The 19,428-nt window shown below is 37.6% G+C and overlaps 1 protein-coding gene and 1 long non-coding RNA gene across 3 annotated transcripts in view; one reads left to right on the top strand and one right to left on the bottom strand.

Annotated features, from left to right (window-relative positions):
- Positions 1-19,428, top strand: part of RNF150 (ring finger protein 150) — a 320,502-nt gene that overhangs the window by 251,360 nt on the left and 49,714 nt on the right. The gene's annotated exons all lie outside the window — the stretch shown is intronic.
- LOC114007132 (uncharacterized) overlaps positions 1,705-19,428 on the bottom strand; it is an 18,299-nt gene continuing 575 nt past the window's right edge. Inside the window, exons 2-3 of the long non-coding RNA XR_003548772.1 lie at positions 16,000-16,111; positions 1,705-1,951 (exon numbers count right to left, since the gene is read on the bottom strand). This is a non-coding gene — a long non-coding RNA (uncharacterized LOC114007132). The remainder of the gene's footprint in view (positions 1,952-15,999; positions 16,112-19,428) is intronic.

Genomic DNA, 19,428 nt, shown 5'->3' with positions numbered 1-19,428 from the left:
TGGCATTTGTTGTCCATTTTCCCTTGTACCTCACTGAGTTTTGTTATAATAAATATTCTGAATTCTTTTTATGACATTTCTGTTATTTCTTTCATAACCATTATTGTTGAGGAGTTGTTGTGCTCATTTATGGGAGAGGATTTCCTGGTTTTCTTATATTTCTTGGTACTCTGCTTTGATTTTTAGGCATTTGGTGAAGTATAATATTTACTTATTCCTATTTCTTTGGGATAGGTTTCTGTAGCTGTGTGCTCATGGACTCCTCCTACAATGTAAGTTACATCTGTACTAGTTTCCCTCTCATTCTTTGGGTAGGAGTGCTGGTATCTACAGAAGAAACTTGGGGTTTAGATTTTTAAAAGAGAATTTCTCTCCTTTTTTCCTTGGGGTGGGTGGAGAGAGAATTCCTCCAGAGCCTCACTGTCCTCAGAAGGTTTTATTCTCTTTACCCAAATCTCTCTGGCCCCAACATGGCTGGGGCTGAGCCAGGGAGAAAGAACATAATGTGGTAGCTCACAGGTCAGGACAGTCTCTGCTTTCTCCTCACTCCAGGATGAACAGGGAAAGGGCAAGGATCATCTCAGGCTGAATGGCCTGTTACTCCTCCTCACTAAGAGGCTGTTGCAAGCTGGGACTCAATCAGCACAGACGAGGTGACCCTTCCTATCTCCTTGCTCCAGGATGAGAAGAAACCAGATGGTGATCAGTATGGGCCAGGGCAGTCTCTACTTCCTTTTTACTCCGGGAAGAGCACAGTGGCAATCAGCTCAGGCCAGGCAACCTCTGCTTCCTTCTCACTCCAGGGAGGGTAGAAGCTGGCAGGATTTTTTTTTTAACATCTTTGTGATTTTTATGAAATTTATAAAATAATACTGAAATATAAAGATGTTTTTTATGGTGAAGAAACAACACTCTACATTACTGAAAGACTGATAAATTAAAAAAAAAAAAACACTCAGGGAACTAATACCCAGAGATAATCACTCTTAACATTTTAGCCTTGGGATTGGCAGGTAGTGTGGTGGTTAGGGACACTGGACTCCCACGTGCCTGACTGTGGTTTGAGTCCTGGACCTGACAGCTTCCTTTCTCTCTCTCTCTCTCTCTCTCTCTCTCTCTCTCTGTCTGTCTGTCTCACTCTGGTCAAATTAAAAATAACAATAATGATACAAGATAAAAGAAATGATTCTTTAAAATATTTTGGCCTGTTTTTTTGGTGTTTTTTTTTTTTTAATCACTATTATTATTTCCAGGGCATGTAAACTTGCTACAGAGTGAGAAAAGAGAAAAAAAACATACCCCAGTGGGGCATGGTCATGTCACAGTCTCTTTCCATTTCTGTTTCCCATTCATAATTTTGAGTATGCACACAAATATACCTGGCACATATTTTTTTTTTTGGAGAGGTTTTCGCTATAGGGTGTGTATGCTCACCAGACAGAGAGAGACATAGAAATAGAAAGCGAAAAATCACCCTCCGGAAGGATGGCCACACCGCGATCCCTTCTCCTCCATTCTCCTCTCGGGATCTTGGGCATGCACGCACACATGCCTGGCATGAGTTTTAAGCCACCGGGTCTGGGACGTGAACCGTGGTCGACTACATGGGAGTCTAGCGACATAGCCATTACGCTAACTGCTGGTCCTGAGCCTGGCACATTTTTCAAGTCATCAGGACCAGAATTCAGACTGCAGTTGGCCATATGGGATCCAGCTCCCAGTGCACAGTGATTAACCACTTTGCTATGGGACCAAACCTCCTAGTAGTATTTTATGATATACTTGAAAGAATCCCATTATATTTGAAGACTGAATATTTTAACTGCAGCATTTTCACAGGACTTTGACACAATGTCACTTAAAGAACTTGTTTAGAAATACCTTTATCTTGAAGGTCCAATATCAATCTAGCACAAGCCACATCCATGATTTAAAAGTTTCTATCGCCACTCTAAAAAAAAAAAAAAAAAAAAAAAAAGAGTAAACTTCATTATAATGTATTTTATTTATTTAACTTACTGTATCCAAAATATATTATTTCTGAACTCAATCTTTAAAATATCTATGTATTTTAAATTTTCAATACTTTTCAGTTTGGAGTAGGCATATTTAAAGTATACACTTATAACACATGGCTAGTGGCTACCAATTTGGAGAGCACAGATCTATAATCCCATTAATAAAAATAAAAGAAACTTAGAGATCATTTTACTTTTATCAGGATAAATTTCTAAGTGTTACTGTGTGGCCCAAAGGAATAAATAGCTGACCTAGGTCAAATAGCAAATTCTGTTTTTGGTGTATCAGATTTCATAATTTTTCCATGTATGTCCATTTGAAAATTGGCTATATACTTCATACATTATCGTAAAGTACAGGTAAAAAAGCATTTTAATTAATTACATTGAAAATCTGATATCTATATCATGATTAATATATATTAAAAAGTGAAATAGAAAATTATGGTCTGTATTCACATTGTTCATAATCTCTATGTTGTTTTTGCATAAAACAGACTCAGTGTTTAGATCATAGAATATTCAGTAGGTATTTATTGAATGACTTAAGGTTAGGGTTTCAATCTGAACTTCAAGCAGGGACTTTCTGGTCACAACAGAAGGAAGAATGTCAGGTAATCTTGAAGAAACTATAAAGCTAAGATGAAAAGACAAGAGAAATAAGCCCATAACTATAGCCAGAAGACTAGTAGAATATATGAATTTGGCTAGTGATATTAGTTCCTTAGTACAGAAACTGCATTTATAATAAAAAAAAATCCTAGACCACGTATTTTTCTGATTAGTTTTTTTTATTGGGATTTAGCTTTATTTTACAGATACAACCATTCTGATTAGATGTTAATGACTTTTACCATTAACCAAATGGCTTCATATTCCTTAAGGAGAAAAATTCTCTGTTCTATACAGAATTTTAGTCATCTACTGTGCCCTACTCAAATTAATATTTAACCAATATAAGGACAAACAAATGCATGATAAATGAGTGAAAAGATTCAAATTCTCATCAACATTATTGTAATCAACTTGCTAATGCTATCTAAAAATAATGTGGAAAGAAACATAAGTGTAATTGAGGATACAATATTGCTGTAAATCAAAAATAACCTAATGGAGATTGGACCTGATTTTTTTCCCAAATTATCTTTTCCTTTGTCATGTATTCAATGACCAAGGTAATTACCAGGGAAGGAATAAGTAATAGCTAACAAACACATAACAAACAAGCGCCCTTTTAAGGTTCTTTCATATATTAGCTAACAACAACCCTGTGATGTACATAATATTTTTATCTTCATTTTACTGATTTAGAAATGGAAGCACAAATAAATTAGATTATAAGCTAGTAACAAGTGAAGATGGGAATTCAAAACAGGCCATTTGTTCGAAAGCTCATTTATCTATACTATGCTCAGAGAATAAACAAGGGGAGAAGTGAGTTGCCTGCTCACTACTCATTTAATTTATTCTTTTTACTTTTTTCTCATTTTATTAATTTTTTTTTGATAATCAACTCAAGTATATTACCATATACATCATTTTCAATACACAATTTTACATTCTTATATCTGTCAATCATTTCTTCCCTTTGCCCTTTCCACCTGTCCTGTACCATCCACTCTCCTCCCTTACAGACATTGGTATCTTTACTTACCCTCCCTACTATCAAATATCCAGATCTTTCTATTTCTGCTAGAATGCAGACATTCAGTATGTTGAGTGAGGATATACAGCATTTGTCTTTCAAAGCCTGGCTTACCGTACTTAGCACTGTATCCTTCATATTCAACCACTTTGAGTCAAATGACATTGTCTCATTTTTTTTAGCTAAATAGTATTCCATAATGTATATATGCCACAATTTTTCAAACCATTCTTCTGTTCTTGAACACTGAAATTGATACCATGTCTTTGTGATTACAAATAATGCTGCAATAAGTATAGAAGTGCAAGTGTCCTACCAAATGAGTCACTACCAACAAATGGTATTACTGGGTCAGATAGTAGGACTTTTTGTAGGTTTTTTAGGAACCTCCATATTGTTTTACATAATGGTTTTATCAATTTAAATTCTCACCAACAGTGTAAGAGTGTTCTCTTTTTGCCACAGCCTCACCAACACTTGTCGTTTATATATTGATTATGGCCATTCTGACTGGGTTTAAGTGGTTTCTCACTGTAGTCTTGATTTGCATTTCCCTTATGATAAGAGATGGACATTTTTTCCATATGTATTATGGTTATTTGTATGTCTTCCTTGGAGAGTTGTCTGTTCAGCTCTATTGCCCATTCTTTAATTAGATTGTTTTTCTTGTGGATGATCTGCTTGAGTTCTGTATATATTCTAGTTATCAATCCTTTATTTGAAGCATAGATTGCAAGCATTTTCTTACATCCTATTGGTTGTCTCTTCACTGTTATTTTCCCCCCTTTGTAGTGCAGAGCTTTATAGTTGATAAAATCCCACATGTTTATTTTTAGGATCACTGCCTGTACTTACAGGGTCTTACATAAGAAATCATCACATATTCCAATGTCTTCAAGAATTTCTCCAGTGTTTTCCATCAGTACTTTGTATAGTTTGAGGTTTTACATTTAAATTTTTGATCCATTGTCAGTTGATTTTTGTTACTGGTCAGAGATAGGGGTCCAGTTACACTTTTTCTGTAGGTAGATACTCAGTTCTTCCAGATGAGATGTCTCTCCTTTTCTTTGAACTATATTTAATTTATTTTCTGTTTTTCATAATGTACCTTGTAGAGGCCTTTCACCTCTTTGGTTTATTCATAGGTATCTTATTCATTTTGTGGCTATTATAAATGGGATTGCTTTCTTCTATTCTGTTTGTTCATTGTTGGTGAATAAAAATACTGTAGACTTTCATATATTTTATATCCTGTTACTCTACTGAATTCAACTATAACTTATAGGAGATTTGGGGGATTTAAAATTTTTTTCTATATATATAACTCATATCATCTATGAATAGGGACAGTCTAGCTGCTGCTTCTCCTGCCTTCTTGTCTAACTGAATTGTCTAGAACTCCCAGCACTATGTTGAAATGGAGTGGAGAAAGTGGATTGTTTTGTCTTCAATGCTTTTAGCTTTTCCCCAGTCAGTATATTAGCAAGTCTCTTACATATGGCTTTTGTGCTGAGAAACCTCTCTTCTACAACTGTTATGCTGAGTCTCGACCATGAAGGAATGTTGTATTTTATCCAATGTTTTTCTGCATCTGCAGATGCTACCGTGTGATTTTTATCTTTCTGTTAATGTTATGTATTTATTGTTTTGCATGTTGAATCATGCTTGCATCCCTGGGATCAAGCCACTGGGTCATGGTGTGTACTCCTCTTGATTGGTGTTGCACTTGGTTTGCTAATATCCTGTTGAGTATTTTTGCATCTGTATTATTGGTCTATAGTTTTCTTTCTTTCTGTTGTTTTATTATGCCTTGTCTGCTTTTGGTATAAAGGTGATGGAGGCTTCATAGAATGAGTTTGTAAGGATTCCTTCTTTTTGGATCTTTAGAGATAGTTTGAAGGGAATTGGGTTTAGCTCTACTGATTCTGGGTAGGTAACTTCTACTCGTTCAAAATTTGTCTATTTCATCTAACTTGTAACTTTGGCCTTTTTTTTAGTTTGTTGGCATATAGTTGCTAACGGTATTCTCTCTCATTTTTTGTGTGTGTTTCTCACATATCTGTTGTAATATTACCAGCTTTGTAAGTGATCTTATCTGTTTCCTTTCTCTGTTTTTGATTGGTTTGTCAATTTTGCTTATCCTCTCAAAAAAAAAAAACACAAAAAAACTTTTGATTATTTAGTTCATTTATTCTGTATTTTTATTTGTTTCAACTCTTACATTATTTCTTCTGTTATTTTTGAGTGGCTGTTGTTGCTCTTTTAGTTTTTAGAGGTACAACGTCAGGTTATTTATTTGCCACCTTTTCCCCTTTGTGTTGTCATTAGTTCCAATGAATCTTTTGATTTACGCTTAATTTCTTCGGTAGTTTGTAAGTCATTCAGGAGTAGGTTGTTTAGTTTCTGTTTTTGTGAATTTTTGAGGGCTCTTGATGTGGTTGGTTTCAAGTTTAATTTCATTGTGGCTAGAGAACATACTAGATAGAGTTTTTATACTTTTAAGCTCTTAGAGGCTTGTTTGGGCTTTGTTTTGTGGTCAATCTTCAAAATTATTCCACATAAAAATTAGAAAAAAGTATATTTTGTAGTTGCTGGGTGAACTATTCTATATATACCTGTCAGGTTGATTTGTTTATGGTATCAATTTTATTTATTTATTTATTTATTTTTGGTCTAAATGACCTGCCCAGTGGTGACAATGGGGTGTTAAAATCTCCAACAATTACTTTGTTACAGTTTACTTCTCCCTTTAGATTTAGCGGTCTTTCTTTTACATATGTGTTCCAGTGTTGGGTATGGCAGTATTTATCACTGTCTCATTTTCTTAGTGGATTAATCCTTTTAGAACTAAATAGTATATTTGTTTATTTATTTGGAGAGGTTTTTGCTATAGGGCACGTGTGCTCGCCAGGAGGACAGAGAGAGACAGAGAGACAGAAAGTGAGAAACCATCCCCCAGGGGGGATGACCACTCAGCAATCCCTTCTCTTCATTCTCCTCTTGGGATCTTGGACACGCACGCACATGTGCCCAGCGTGAGTTTAAGCCATCGGGTCCAGGACTCCAACTGTGGTCGACTACATGGGAGTCCAGCAACAGAACCATTATGCCAACTGCTGATCCCAATAGAATATTTGTTTCTTTTTATCATTTTAAAATTTTGTTTGATGTCACTATTGCAACCCTGGTCTTTTTTCATTTTTGTCTGCATTAAATGAATTTTGAAGCCCTTCACTTTCAGCCTGTTTATGTCTTTGTCAATGTGTGTTTCTTGTAAACAACATATAGGGGGTTCCTGTTTTTTTAATCCATTGAGCCAGTCTGTGGCCTTTGGTTGGAAAACTTAATCCATTGCGATTCAATGTTGTTATCAATATGTGCAAACTTATCCCTGGGGTTTTGTTGCTTCTTTTTTCCTTTTGTTTTGTGTTCTCTTCTCTTTATCGCCCTTTAGTTTTCCTGGCTTAGTATTCCTCTAAGTATTTCCTAAAGAGCTTGTCTAGTTTTGGTGAATTATTTCAGCTTTTATCTGGGAATGATTTTATTTCTTCTTCCAATCTGATTGATTATCTTGCTATGTATAGTAGTCTTGGTTGAAATGACTTTTCTTTCAGAGTTTTAGGTATATCTTCCCATTCTTTCCATGACTGCATTTTTTTTTCATTTGGGAAGTTTTATGTTTTTCTAATGGGGTAACCTTTACATGTAAGTTGGTGTTTCTCTCTTGCCATTTTTGGAATATTATCTTTGGCTTTGATTTTTACTAACTTGGCTATGATGTGTTTTGGAGAGGATCATTTTATGTTAAGTCTATTTGCTGCATTCTTTGTATTTCCTGAATTTCAATGTCGGTATGACTCTAAAGTTGGACGTTGTTTAGCTAATATGTCATGAAAGAGATTTTCTATACCCTTGACCATTTGTTTGCCTTATGTAATACCAATTATGTGGATAATAAACCGTTTAAGATGTGTAGAATTTCCTTTTTTTTCCCATTAGTTTTGCTATAAGGCATGTACCTTACCAGAAAGAGACATTAAGGAAAGTGAGAATTCACCTATTTTGGGAATGGCCATACTGCAATACCTTTTCTCCAGTCTCCTTGGGACTCCAACCACACAATTGGCCATGTGGGATCCAGTGCCTTCACCTCCATATCACCTACTGGCTCTTGTCCTCATTTTTAATAGTTATTTTTTTTCATTTTTTTCAGTGGCTTGGACTAAGTTGAAGGTTTTGTCATCAGAGATTGTTCTTCATCCTAATCTGTTTTTAATATTTTCAAGGGAGGTTATAATTTCCTGCATCATATTATTTATCTCCAGAAGTTTTGTTTGATTATATTTCAGAGTGTCTCTCTTGAAGGAGGAACTCCTTAAAGTCAATGGAAAGATTGTTTTATCTCCTACATTTGGTTATCCTTTTTCTCTCTTACAGCTTACTGATTTTGTTATGATAAATGTTCTGAATTATTTTTCTGACATTACTATGATTTCTTCTGTTTTATCCATTTTGGGTGAGGAGTTATTGTATTCCTTTGGGGTAAAATTACTTCCTGATTTTCTCATATCTCTTGGGACTCTGATATTTTTAGTCATCTGGTGATGTACTCACTTCCTACTTTCTTGGAGTAGGTTTCTATAGTTGTGTGCACATGTGCTTCCCTATGGTGTGTTAGCTGTGTGTGTTTCCCCCTTCTACTGTGAATGGGAGTGTGGTATCCACAGTGGGACTTCTGGGTTCAGATTTTCAAAGGAGAAGTTCTCTCGGATTTCTACAGGAAGATAGCGGTGAGAGAATTTCTTAGGGCCTCATGGTCTTCGGGTGTTTGGTTGCTTGTATATCCTAATGTGACTAAGGTCTGAATTGGACAGACAGAACATAAAGTGGTAGCCAAAGTTACCTTTTGTGCACAGCACATGAGCTGTCCCTCCTCTGATATTCCATGCTGGACTGGAGACTTTTGTGATCAGTTCAGTTCAGGACAGGCAGCCTTTGCTTCCCTTTTGTTCCTAGATAGTTGGGGGAACAGTGGCAGCAGCGTAGGCAAGGTAGCAACCCCTTCCTTGGTATAGGAGTCTGGATGCCTTTTATTTACTTTCTCATCTAATTGCATTGGCTAAGATTTCCAGCACTAGGTGGAAAAGAAGTGCAGCAAGTGGGCAGCCTTGTCTTCTACTTCTTAGTTGAAAAATTTTCAGCTTTTCCCCGTTCAGAATGATGTTAGAAACTGGTTTGGAGACCAGCAGATAGCATAATGATATTGCTGGACTTCCACCTAGTCCACTGTGGTTTGGGTCCTGGACCTGGTGGCTTATAACTCATGCTGGGTATATGTGCATGCATCCCCAAAGTCCCAAAAGGAGAATGGAGGAAAAGGGACTGCAGTGTGGCCATCCCCCCTTTTTTTGGGGGGGGGAGGGGTGATTACTTGATTTCTGTCTCTCTCTGTCTCTCTAATGAGCACATGGACTCTAGGGCAAAAATATCTTCTAAAAAATAAATTGGTTTGTCATATATGCCTTTTATTGAATTGAGAAATGTCCCTTCAGACCTATTTTGCTGATTTTTAGTCATCTGGTACTGTACTCACTTCTTCCTACATTTTTGGAGTAGGTTTCTGTAGCTGTGTGCTTGTGCACTTCCCTATGTTTCATTAGCTCTGTGCTAGTTTCCCTCTTCTGCTTCGTCTTAATCATGAAAGGATGTTGTATTTTATCAAATACTTTTCTTGCATCAGTTGACAATATGGTTTTTATATATTCTTCTGTTAACGTGATCTATTACACTTACTGTTTGTGTGTGTTATACCACCCCTGCATCCCAGGGATGGTCATGGTGTATAATCTATTTAATATGCTGATGGATTCAGTTTGCGAATCTCTTATTGAGTTTTTTTTTTTTTTTTTTTTGGAGAGATTTTTGCTATAGGGCGTGTGTGCTCGCCAGACAGACAGAGAGAGACATAGAGACAGAAAGTGAGAAATCACCCCCCAGGGGGGATGGTCATGCCACAATCCCTTCTCCTCCATTCTCCTCTCGGGATCTTGGGCACGCACACACACGCACCCGGCGTGAGTTTTAAGCCACCGGGTCCAGGACACGAACCGCAGTCGACTACATGGGAGTCCAGCGACATAGCCATTATGCTAACTGCTGGTTCCCTCTTATTGAGTATTTTTGCATCTGTATTTATCAGGGATATTGGTCTGTAGTTTTCAGTTTTTGGTAAGTCCTTGTTTTCTTTAGGTATGAAGGTAATAGAGAAGTCATAGAATGAGTCGGAAAGAATTCCTTCTTTTTGGATCTTTAGAAATAGCTTGAGATTTGGGGTTAACTCAGCTTTACACTTTTTGTTATATTTGAAGTGAAGCCAAAGAGACTATTTATTACTGATTCAATCTCATTGGTTGCTATTGGTCTCTTCAGGCTTTCTATTTCTTCCTGGTTTAGTCTAGTTAGCTTGTATGTGTCTAGAAATTTGTCCATCTCATACAAGTTTTCTAGTTTTTTGGCATATAGTTATTTATATTACTAATATGTCTGTTGTAACATTACCTGCTTTGTTCCTGATCTTATTTATTTTTTTTCTGTTTTTCTTGATTGTCTACCTAATGGTTTGTTGATTTTGTTTATCCTCTCAAAAAATCACCTTTTCGTTTCATTGATTTTTTTTGTATACTTTTTATTTTCAGATTGAATCTTTACTATTTCTTGTATTTTTTTAGGGCTTTTTGTTGTTTTTATAGTCCTTAAGATGCAATGTCAAGTTCTTTATTTGCTACCTTTGTTTTTCTCTTGTAAGCACTAGTTGCTATGATTTCCTTCTAATGACTGCTTTTGCTGTGTCCCAAAGATATTAGAGTTGTTCATTGTTGGCTTAAATAAATCTCTTGATTCCCATCTTAATTTCTTCAATAGTTTGGAAGTTACTTAGGAAGTAGGTTGTTTAGTTTCCATATTTCTGTTTATTTTAAAGGATCATTCTATTGTCCATTTCAAGTTTAATTCCATTGTGGCTGGCCAAGGTGCTAGATATAGTTCCTGAAGTATTAAATTTGTAAAGCCTTGTTTTGTGCCCTAGTATATGATCAATCTTCTAAACTGTTCCATGTGAGGATGAATAACTTTTATGGTTGTGGGTGAAATGTTCTATAAATATCTGTAAGGTCCAGCTGGTTTATGATACCAGTTACTTCCTGTGTTTTTTTTCTAGATCTGTCTAGTTATGGCAGTGGAGTTTTTGAAATATGTAACAATTTGTTTGTTGCAATAAAACTCCCCTTTAGATATAGCAATCTCTCTTTTACATATTTGGATGCCCCAGTGTTAGGTATATAAGTATTTATTATCGTTATATCATCTTGCTGGATTAATTCTATTAATACTGTATAGTGCCTTTGTCTCTTAACATTTTAATCTTGATGTATATTTTATCAGATATCAGTATCACAACTTTGACCTTGTTTTGGTTTCTGCTTGTAAGAAATTACTTTTTTTCATCCTTTTACTTTCACTCTTTGTATGTTTCTATCAGTGAGGTGTTTCCTATACAGGGTTTCTGTGTTTTTCATCTTTTCATTCAATCTTGTAATTGAGGAATTTTATCCATTAATATTCAGTGTTATCAATATGTTTGAATTTGTCTCTCATTTTGTTCTTTCTGTTTGACTCCCTTGAGTATTTCCTGAAGAGCTCATCTACTATTGGAGAAATCTTTCGGTTTTTGTTATCTGGGAATTTTTTTACTCCTTTTCATTTGAAGGATCATCTTGCTGAGTATAATATTCTTGACTGATTTTTTTTTTCTTTCAGGGTTTTAAATGTCTTCCCATTTTTTGCTTCCCTGCATTATTTCAGTTGAGTGGTCTGATATTAATCTAATGGGATAACCTTTGGAAGTAACTTGGCATTTCTCTCTTTCATATTTAGGATATTGTCTTTGATTTTTACCAATTTGTCTTGGACATGCCTTGGAGCAGACCACTTATGTTGAATCTATTTGGTATTCTTTGTATTTCTTGAATCTGGATAACTATGTTTTTCTAGATTTGGGAAGTTTTCAAATATTTCATGAAACAGTTTCTATGCATTTGTTTGTCTCTTCACCTTTTAGAATATCCATTATGTGGATATTCAGCCACTTAATGGTGTCTAGAATTTCCCATATGCTGTCCTCATTTTTAATGGTTATTTTTACCATTTGTGTGTGTGTATATGTAGCTTGGAATAAATAAAATATTTTGTCTTCAGGGTCAGAGATTCTTCTGTGTGGTCTAATATTTTAATACTTTCAAGGGTGGTTTTGATTTCCTCTATTGTTTTTCATTTTCAGAAGTTTTGTGTGATTCTTTTTTAGAGTGTCTATATTGACAGAATTCCTCTTTCAAGTCATGGAAGGATTGTCTCATCTTCTAAATTTGGTTATCCATTTTCTCTTGCATCTCATTGAGTTTAATTATAAATATTCTGAATTCTTTTTCTGGCATTTTTTAATTTCTTGTGTTACTACTATTGTTGGTAGAGTGTTATTGTGTTCCTTTGAGGGAGAGAGATTGCCTAGTTTTCTTGTATTTCTGGGGCCTTGACTTTTGTTAGGCATCTTGTGAAGTGCTCATTTCTTCTTAATTTTATGGATAGGTTTCTGCAGCTGTATACTCATGTGTTTCCCTATGGTGTATGTTCCATGTCAGTTTCTCTTTTCTGTGGGTGACTGGGCTGGAACCCACAGTAGGATTTGGGTCTGGAATTTCAGAACAGTATTTCTCTCCACTGGGGAAGAGGTGGAAAAATTTCCTGCAGTACGTTTAGGTGGTTGATTCTTTCCTAAACTCTCCACTCTAAATGTGGCTGTGGGCTGAGCTGGGACGGTGGAATGTGAGGTAGTAGCAGCTTGTAAGCTGAGCTGCAGATCGTCTACCTTGCTCTGGCTGGTCAGATGGGGGTAGGACAGAAAACAGCATGCCAAGCCTGATAAAAAAAGAAATCCCTTCCTTTCTCTCTCTGACAAGAGATCCATGGGCTAGGCCAGTGAGTGAAACAAAGGCCAAAGGTAGATGACCTCCTACCTTCCTCTAGCCAGTCAGATGGGGGTTGGCATGGCAAATAGCTTGCTGGCTGAATGCATCTATTCTGCTTTTTCTAAATATTTTCTAAAAATCAAAAATTTCCATTTCCACTCCCACGTTTACTTCTGTTTTCCTTCCCTGGCAAATACAAATGCTCCTTGACTTACGGTAGCGTTATGTCCAGATAAACACACAGTGAGTTGAAAATGCATTTACTACACCTAAATTTTCAACCATCATACCTTAGCCTTTCTTAAGTATATGTTATCCTACAGTTGGATGACATTTTCTAGCACAAAGCCTATTTAAGTGTTGAATATCCCATGTAGTACATTAAAAGTGAAAAAATATGGAACCAGCCGATGGCATAGTAGTTATGTCACTGAATTCCTACATGCCCGCATGGTTTGAGTCTCAAGCCTGATGGCTTGAAACTCACACCAGGCATGTATCCATACATGCCCAAGATCCCAGAAGGAGAGTGGAAGAGAAGGAACTGTAGCATGGCTATCTTCCTGGGGGAGTGGGGGGGTGGGGGGAGGGTGATTTCTCTCTCTCTGGTGAGTACCCTAATGCAAAAACCTCTAAAAAGAAAAGAAAAAAAAAAAACAGAATGGTTGTAAGGGTAACTGAAGTACAGTTTTCACTGAATGTGTATCACTTTTATGCCATTGTAAAGTAAAAAATATTTAAGTCAGGGACTGTAGGGTTGGTGTACTATACAGCAAATGAGCATTCATGGGGAAGATGCAGAACAGATTGCCTTTAGAGTAAAGATGGAAAAATTTGGCATTGAGCCAGCTGGTGGCATAGTGGTTAAGGTGGCTGTATCACACATGGCTGACCATGGTCTGAGTTTTGGGTCTGGTGGTTTGAGAAATATGCTGGGAATATGCGCATGCCCAAAATCCCGAGGGGCAAGACAGAAAGCAGACCTGACAGAGGCAGCTCTTCACTCAAGCCCTCTGCCCAGTATAGAGTGTGAGAGGAGGGCCTGTTTTGTCTACATAGTGCATGATTTTGGATACCACGCTTACATTCTCACCTTTCAGGTCAATCCCCTGCCATATAGTAACCTAACAGGTTTAGATATATAGGAGAAAAACATCTGAATACACTGAGGCTCTGGAGGATTTTTCTTCCACACTCAAATCAGCAAAAGAAGACAGAAATCCCTCTCTGTAAATCTGAGCCCACAATTCCCACTGTGGATACCACAATGCCACAGTAGAAGAGGGAAACTGTCTGGTAGCTAATTCAGATCAAAGGGAAGCACAGTTACACACAGCTTCAGAAATCTACTCCAAAGTAGTAGCAAGAAGTGGGTACATCACCAGAAAACTAAAAGTCACAGCAGAGCCTCAAGAAATATGAGTAAATACTTCTCCTCCAAGGGAACACAAGAACTCATCTCCAACAAAGGAAGAAAAAAAGAGGAAATTATTAAAGTGTCAAAAAAAATTTCAGAATATTTATCATAATTAAACTCTGAGATGAAAGAGAAAACATACAACCAACTCAAGGAGGTGAAAAAAATCATTCCATAACTTGAAGGAGGAATGCCATAAAGAGATAGACACCATAAAAAGAATCAAACAGAATTTCTAGAGATGAAGACTTCAATATAGGAAATCAAAACCTCCCTTAAAAGTATTAATAGCAGATCAGACCATGCAGAATGTAATATTTCTGATCTAGAAGACAAAGACTCTGATTTAGACAAAACCACCAAGAAGAATGAAAAAGTAAACAAAAAATGAAGACAACATACAGGAAATGCCAGATACCATTATATGCTCAAATATCTGAATAACTGGTATTCCAGAAGGTGAATAAGGACATAGAAAACCTATTCCATTAAATACTTGCAGAAAACTATATAAACCTAGAGAAACATCCAGACAAAGGAAATACAAAAGATGCCAGATAGAATCAACATAAGAAGATCCTCCCTCCAGCACAATACATCCATATTGTTCGAAAATCAAAGACCAAGAAAAGATTCTAAAAATGGCAGGAGAGAATTGTCTGTTCAGGAAATATAAAGAACCCCAAATAGAATCAATATAAGAATATCCTTCCCCTGATACATGATAGTCAGACTGGTAAATATCAAGAACAAACACAAGATTCTAAAAATAAGAAGAGAAAAATGCCAAATTATTTATAAAGGTTATCCCATTAGGCTAACATCAGAACTCTCAACCAAAACAATGTAAGCAAGAAAGGAATTGGCAGACGTGTCAGATTGCTAAAGAAAGACAATTTCATCCTTCAAATGGGAAGAAAATAAAATCTTTCTCAGATAAACACAAAACCTGAAAGAATTTACCAATACTAGACCACCATTTCAAGAAGTACAAAAGGAATTCTATCTCAGGAAAACTAGAGAAAGACAGACAGACAAAAGGACACCAACTAACCAAGAAATGGCTTACAAAAATGACAGGGGTAAATTCACAAACATCAGTAAGAAAGTGAATGTCAATGGATTAAATTCCCCAATTAAAATACATAGACTGGCTGGGTGGATTAAAAAATAGGAGCTCTGTTGTAAGAAATATGTTGCTTGCAAGAAATGCACCTCACTAAGGACATACATAGACTGAAAGTAAAGGGCTAGGACAAAGATTTCATGCAAATGGAAATTAAATAAAAGGCTGGATTTGCAATACTAATGTCAGATAAAATAGACTAAGATAAACTGTAAGAAGAGACAAAGATGGAAACTATATAGTTCTAAGAGAGCTAATTCATCAGGAAGATATAATAATTATAAATACCTATGCACCCAACACAAGAATGAAAAGTTATCTGTTGATGATAATATATGTGGTAGTGTCTCTGACTTGACTAACATACACTGTATTCATGCTAGGAAAACCATGTTGTACACTATAAAGACCTATACAATTGAGTGTAAATAAAATCCTGAGGGGGAAGAAGAAATGCAGAAGGGATTGTAGGATAATCATACCCCCATGAGGCATGACTTCTTGCTTTCCTTCTCTCTTAAATGAGCTTAGATGCCCTCTTGCAAGTTTGAAAAAAAAAAAAAAAAGAGGGGAAAAAAGAAGAGCATTTATAGAGCCAAGGAACTTCAAGGTTATTACATGTCTGACGTTGCAAGAAAGATGTCCTTGTATGCATATTGGCAAGGTTCTGACATTCCATCATTTCTAACCTCTCATGGCAGGGCCAGATCATACTGCTTCTCTCTTACCTTAGTGCAAGGGGGCATTTGTGTGGACGTGCAAACATCACTTACCAGTCTTTATCTGCAGGCTCGATCATGCCAAAAACATACTTTGCCTTCTGACTGCCCAAGCTCAGGCTGCAGATTGCTGAATTTGCTTCACAGGGGAAAATGTGCCTTAGGACTAAAGGGAAACACAGCTAAGTAAATAGCCCTTCATGTCTGGAGACTTCAAAAAGGAACTATTTAGATAAAAATACAAAAAGAAAAGATTTTATTACCTCTTTCTAAAAATATCCAGTGCCACTCTATACCTTCTTAGGAGGGTCAAACCATCTCTATTTTTCAGTGGGGCTGTTGACCCCACCACTACATCCTTATTTCCTTACTGAATCACTGCCCAGGTGCTCTGGCGCTGCCTGGAGATCATTACCCACTTGCCACTCCGTCCATCTCAAACTAAAGAGAACTCACAGCCAGCCCTTGGGATGGAGGATGCAAATGGACAGGACCAGGATTTCTCAAATATTCCCTAGTCTATTCTGAGGAGCATTTGGCATGATTGTTTTTGCCTAGGAGGCCTGGTCCTCAAACTTTTTGAAAGAAGCAATACACGTGAATTAGTGTGAAGACTGAAGTTTGGCTGGTTGACATGAAAGTTGGGATGAGTTTCCTCTAGGTAACTTCTTTTTCTCAGTTCCTATTAACTCTGTCTATTGGGGGAAGTGGAGCATACCTCATGTGTTAAGCAGACATGGTTTTGATATATTCAGAATTCATCTATATTTTTGCTGCACTGATGTAAAACATATTAAATAGGTGAATATTTCCCTGCCACTGGATGAAAATTTTGGTAGGCCTAGGGAATTTTTTGCTTGCTTTAGGTAACTTTTTTTTTTTAAGAGAGGTTTTTGCTATAGGGCATGTGCACTCTTTAGAGACACACAGAGAGAGAAAGCAAGAAATAATATACACACACACTCCTCCCAGGAGGATGACCACACCACAATCCCTTCTCCTCCAGTCTCCTCTTGGGATTTTGGGCAAGCACACACACATGCCCAGCATGTTTTAAGCAGCAAGGTCCAGGACTCACCCTGCTGTCAACAACGTGGGAGTCCAGCGACATAACCATTATACCATCTGTTGGTCCCTGCTTTAGGTAACTTTAGAACTAAGCATCCCTTTAGGTCCCAACACAAACTGAAATTTATGTATACACACTCATATATACATTGACTAGACCCTTTCCCCTTTAATACCTGCAACTCAAGACAGATGGATCTTAATGCCTACTCACAAGGCTTTCTGCAGTCCTTTGCATCCAGAAGTCCAATTTCAGCCTCCATCTCCTAAGGCCCCCTTACCCTTCCAAAAACTCCCTTGGTATAGGACCCACGCTGACCCCAATCCATCTCACTCTCCCATGTGACCACTAAAACATTCACACATCACCTGCCCAATAGTCTTCTTTAGAGAGGGGGACATTGGCCATAGCCTGTAGGCCACTGTCTCCCTCTCTAAATTGCAGGCAGAGGGAAAATAGCAGTTTCTACTCTGGTTTTGCTTTTCTCAAGTTTGAATATTTTCAGAATCCCAATCACAAGGAACATATTTCTTTTTTCTTTCTTTCTTTTTTTTTTTTTTTGAGAGGTTTTTGCTTAAAGGGCACGTGCGCTCGCCAGACAGACAGAGACAGAGAGACAGAAAGCGAGAAATCACCCCCCAGGGGGGATGGCCATGCCGCAATCCCTTCTCCCTCCATTCTCCTCTCGGGATCTTGGGCACGCACACACACGTGCCTGGTGTGAGTTTTAAGCCACCGGGTCCGGGATGCGAACCGTGGGCGACTACGTGGGAGTCCAGTGACATAGCCATTACACTAACTGCTGTTCCCAAGGAATGTATTTCAAAACCCTCTTAGAGGCTCTGCTCCAATAGCCTTTCCCAGGCCTGAGATTGGGAGATACCTTTTCCCTACCCTATGTGCTAGGGGGGTCCAGTTCAGCATGATCTTGCTCTGTCTGGAGACCATCTCTTTACTAGGCTCCCTGCCTTCCTCTCCTTTCCTTTTTATTGCCTCAGAGTGGGTGAAAGATTCAAGAATCAGTAAGAGGTTCCCCTTTACACCCACAATACATAGGTAGTGGGGCAGGGAGTAGAGGAGTGGATGGAGTGAGGAGAGAAGGCTTCATCGTGCTGTCTATACCACTTCAGTAAAAAACGGAGGCAGGAAGAGACCCACAAGAGCTCAAAAGAATTAGTTCCTGATCATCTTGATCTTTATTTGAGGACCACATTCTTAGCCTATCTCTTTACTAAATCACACTCTCTTTAATAAGAACCTAGAGCTAGGTTAGTGTTTTTTTGGGAAAAGTTCATGTGCATACTCTTCAGTGTGCACTTAGGAGACAAAAATAATCGTTAAAGCACAGCTGAATCTGCATCACAGACACAAGTAATTTTCACGCCAGCTGTAACAGTGACCACTGCAGCCTCCAGCTCTCCAGGGACCCATACTCCAAACTAACACTGGAGAAAGTTCCCAAGGAGTTCATTCAGAGGCTGTATTTAGTCTCTGGAATGATTCACTTTCTCTAATTTGGGGAACTCAATATAAACTTCTCTGGGGATTCTTCCCTCTTAAAGACATGTTCTCTAAAAATTAGGTCAGAAGTGTTTTAAGTCCTATGTTGAGGAAACATTAAGAATATCTATTGGGTTATTGGGAAAGTTACGATGCATTTTTGCACAGAAACATATATCCTGACTTTCCTGACAACCTACTAAGTTAAAAAAAAAAAATTTAAATACCTCTGCTTGGACTACAACCTGAACATAGAAAAAAAGTTCAGAACTTCTCCAATTTTGAACCTCAGAGTCAAGACAACTGAGAAAAAGAGGGCACATTGGTATAAACATCACATTTCTGCTTAAGATGTGCGGCAACACTTTGCTACCTTGGCAAACGTCAATTTGCAGGTTTTATGGGACCTCAAAATATGTTGGTGCATTCAGAAGTAAATACATCCATTGAACAGATAAAGCATTCTTGTATTTATAAGGGAGCTGCAAGAGTGAGTAGGCACATCTGCTTTTTGACTTGCATTAAAGCCTAAAATGGCGAAGTAGCTGGCCTTGACTGGATAAATGCGCCAGCTGGAACCAGCCACGGAAACTATCTCCCTTGGTGCCCATAAGATACACATCAGCCCTGGAAAGATGATTGCTTTGATTTGTGAGCATATTCCTTTGTGGCAGACAAAAGGATCAGCCAGCCATTTAAGATCTTAGACCCCACTGTCATCAACCCTTCAGGAAATAGTTAAGCCACAGTGGACTACTTCTATAGAAAATGGAGCATTTGGAGATTGTGACACCGCATTGAACAATTGTCTCCATGACGCTCAATGTGCCAGGTCCCTGGAGCACTATCGCCCCCTCAGCTCTGAGCCCTGCAGCTCAGATCAATGGCAGCTTCAGCAGGCGAGCGGGTCTGCA

Source organism: Tupaia chinensis, unplaced genomic scaffold (genome assembly GCF_000334495.1).
Source record: "Tupaia chinensis unplaced genomic scaffold, TupChi_1.0 Scaffold000127_2, whole genome shotgun sequence".
Taxonomy (NCBI): Eukaryota; Metazoa; Chordata; class Mammalia; order Scandentia; family Tupaiidae; genus Tupaia; species Tupaia belangeri.
This window is presented reverse-complemented; position numbering and strand designations above follow the sequence as displayed.